This window comes from Rhododendron vialii, chromosome 10a, assembly GCF_030253575.1.
Source record: "Rhododendron vialii isolate Sample 1 chromosome 10a, ASM3025357v1".
Taxonomy (NCBI): domain Eukaryota; kingdom Viridiplantae; phylum Streptophyta; class Magnoliopsida; order Ericales; family Ericaceae; genus Rhododendron; species Rhododendron vialii.
Genome location: NC_080566.1, coordinates 35,076,356 through 35,080,479, shown reverse-complemented (window position 1 = coordinate 35,080,479; position 4,124 = coordinate 35,076,356).

Below are 4,124 nucleotides of genomic sequence, written 5' to 3'. Positions count from 1 at the left end.
AAATTTGTAAGGATTTTTTATAAATTTGTGGGGGCGCAACTACTTAACTATTCAGTTTCTCACCTACAAATTCAGAAAAAATCTTTACTAATATTGGGTTGAGTTGACTTTTTACAAGACTTGATAAAAAAATATTTTAAAAATAATGAACGATTCGAATCATCTTTGTGAAACCTGAGGTGGGCCCCACAAAATCCATATGTACATGGTATGTACATTCCATATCTACACATAGCATTACTCAATACACACACACACACACACACACACACACACACACGGCGGTTCCGGAAACCCCTAAAAAAAAACCTCTAAAAAAAACCCCCCAAATCTTAATCGCGTAGTTTAAGATCAAAATTTGATGATCCAAGCCGTTCAATGTGTTCAGAACGTGATTTTAAGAATGTCCGCGAGAAATTGGCAAAAAAAATAACCGGGAATGACTTGATTTGAGCAATTTTGTTATTAAGCAGTTTTTTTAGGGGTTCCTGAAACTGCTCCTATATATATACAGTCCGGATCTCATAAGGTATCCCTTACAGCCTTACAGTGCGGGGACTCCCCTTTTCCGATCGAATTGCGATGATCCGAGCCTCTCAATGTGTTCAGAATGTGATTTTAAGGGTACTCGCGAGAAATCAGCAAAAAAAATAATCAGAAATGGCTTGATCCGAACAGTTTTTTACTGAACCATGTATATATATATATAGTCAGTCTCAAATGAGGGAGTCCTTATTTTAGTTAAAATGTGGACCTCCTCATTTATCCCATTTTCCGATCGAATTTCGATGATCCGAGCCACTCAATGTGTTCAGAACGTGATTTTAAGGGTACTCGCTAGAAATCGACAAAAAAAAATGACCGGGAAGGGCTTCATCCGAGCAGTTTTTGTTTGAACCGTTCGATAAAAAACAAACAAAAACTGCTCGGATGAAGCCCTTCCCGGTCATTTTTTTTGCTGATTTCTCGCGGGTACCCCTAAAATCACGTTCTGAACACATTGAGCAGCTCGGATCATCGAAATTCAATTGGGAAATGGAGGTCCGCATTTTATTAAAATGAGGTAGTCCTTACGGGAGACGAACTGTATGTGTGTGTGTATGTATATATATATATATATATATATATATATATATATATATATAGGGTCACCCTTGTCGGCCGTAGAGCAGAAGGGTTAATCCACCTTTGTAGTCGGCCAACAATCAATCACGCCCAACGTGATATTGGTCACTAAGGCCACATCTCTCTCACTGATTTCGGGTCACTTTAATTTGATGTAAAATCAACAAATGGTCATGTTTAAAGACATTTGTCAAAGATGTATCGATTCAACTTAGATCAATCCTTCTGCTATATTGACCTTCTTTACGTACGCAATCATACTCCAACCAAGAGATTTCCTCAAACTTTCAAAATGTTAAACCAAGTTAAAGATCTCAACTTTACAAAGCAAACGTTGCTAGATACCCAAAACACTATTTATCCCTTCCTATATAGGTATACTGGAAATGGTCTAGTCACCTGAGATGTGATCAAAATAAGAAAGTAGAAAAGAGAAGAAAAAAAAAAACAAACAAACAAAAAGTGAACCAGCTAAAAAAATGACCCACTGAGCCATCATTACACCTTTTTGCAAGTTCTTTTAATGTTTCCTTTTGGTCTTTCTTCACGTCTAAGGTTTCGTCTTGGCCTTCAACACTACCAGCACAATGGAAAGCTCTTGGGCACACGTTTTTTCAGTACTATCCTTTTTCTTTTTCTTTTTTGGGTAACGAAGAGTGATGAACCGGACTAACTCTAGCCCCTTCTACATCCCTTCACGCGTTTGCGTGAGGTGAAATGGCCCTATGCACAAATGGCTGAGAGAAATCGACCCTCCGACACAGCAAAATACGATTTCATTGATTTTTGAAATGGGAACAAATATTAAAAGGAATAAGGACAAGCAAAAATTATACTGAGTTGACCCACAAAGAGAAAATTTGACAAGATACCGACAAAAGAAAAAAAGATAGCACCAACTAAACACACCAACTCCGGAAGGGAGAACAACTCAAAACAAGATCAACAACAAAAATTAAAACTAACCAACAACAATCCTCATAGCCAAACCAGGAGCTGGACGCTGAGAAAACCGCGACTAACAAACCGCAACTCTGACCCCATTCCGCTAAGAATTTTTTTTTATAGAACTTTTTGTCCTTGTTCAAAAAAATTCGCGATTGTGCGCTTTATGCCAAACTTTTGTGAATTCTTGATTAATCAAATAAAAACATCAAGAGGACAACCAAAGCAAACCCTTGCAAAGCATCAACCAGCTACAAGAGTAGCAAACAGAAACATCAAACAAACACCCAATCGGGACAGAAATCGAAATCAGATCGAGCTCTACTGATAGGGAGGCACCTTCCTCCAAATCATCACACCCATGTAATTTATGTAGGACAAGTGCTTGCCCATGCCTACGGCACTATGCATCCGGGCAGTGCCGGCCTCGACATTTGAGTTGTCCAAGTCCAATCTCATGTTTTGTTATCCACTTACTATTAAATCATACAAAATAAAAAAAAATACAACTTCACAAAAAAAAAAATATATCAAAGTTACATGTTGTTCCTTTAGCTTGAATAATATAAAAACAGTCTTGCTATTGTCAGCCCACTGGGCTGACGATAAGTATACTAGAAGACAAGAAAAACACATATTTTTATGTACTTTTTACATCATTAATACACATTCATACACTTATTATTGTGGGCTGATTTTAGAATTTTTCATATAAAAAAAACCAACATCAAAATGTAACCCCGTTATAGTACTTTATAGTTAGCACGATCCGATTCAAATAAAATAATTTTTTCTTGCAGTTTTTAAAGCAAAATTTATCAATTAAGTCATCGTACTTTATTTATCTAAGAACTTGGGGTCCGTTCCGCTAACTTTTGATTATTTGGCTTTTTGTACTTTTTAGTTGATATGTGACAAGAATGACCTATTTTTAAAAACATAAAAAGTTAAAACAAGTCACAATTTTTTTTTTAATGGAATGCTGCCTCAATTTTTTTAACGGCGAATAAAATTTATTAATCAGAGGTTAAAATGATAGAAAGTACAATCATCATAAGGACACCTCAATTCAATTGAGATCATAACCAATCTATTTAATCTCTCTTTTGAAATGGTAGTTTGAAGGTAAAAAAAAAAAACCGTCATGACTCGCTTGATTTTATTTTAACTATGATTTTTATTTTAATCAAATGAAGAACATATCACTTATACATTACTCCACTATTGTGTTTGTTAAATTGAAGTTGAAAATTTTCAAAAAAAATAATTTAGTATTTTGTTTTTCATAAAATTATGGGTTGAGAAGAAAACAATAAGAGGTAGAACAAAAATGAAAGAATAAATTGTAGATTGTGAGGAAAAAAAAAGAAGAAGAGTGCGGTGGATCGAACCTGGTCCCTGGATCACTAAAACAAAAATGGAAGCATAAAGGAAAAAAGGGGAGGAGACGCGCTAAGGGATCGGACCTAGTTCTCAAGAACTCTTCAGAATGCTTTGGCCATAATGTCAAGCAGTGCCTTGCGCCAATTCTAGAAAATTTATTCATATTTATATCTAGCTTAATTTTTTTTTTGGATGGCCCAGTCCGAAAGATTGCCCAAGCCCAAAAACTTGCGGGCTTATCCAGGGCCGGCCCTGCATTCCGGTTGGAATTTGTAAAGACTTGGTATTTTTAATAAATAATAATAATTTCCAAAATAAAAATATTATTTTGCTCGTTGGTTTATTTAATGCGAAAAAAATTATTTATGTGGTCAAACCAAATTTTATTTCATAATCGATTGTACGCGTGTGTATCCGGCGAGTTAATTTCTTATTGAGTGCATGAGTTTGTCTTGGATCATTTTACCCAAACATGAATCTAACTAAATTCTAAACTACAATCCTAACCAAACTATTACCAAACCAATACTCCACCAACCATCACCTCACATCTCCTTTTTCTCCTTTTCCAGCCGAAACCCACGCTCTCCTCTGCCATTTGCAGCAACCCCATCCCCATTACTTCCCCTTTTTCTTCTTGTCTTTTCCTTTGTACTCTTTTGTTCCCATTA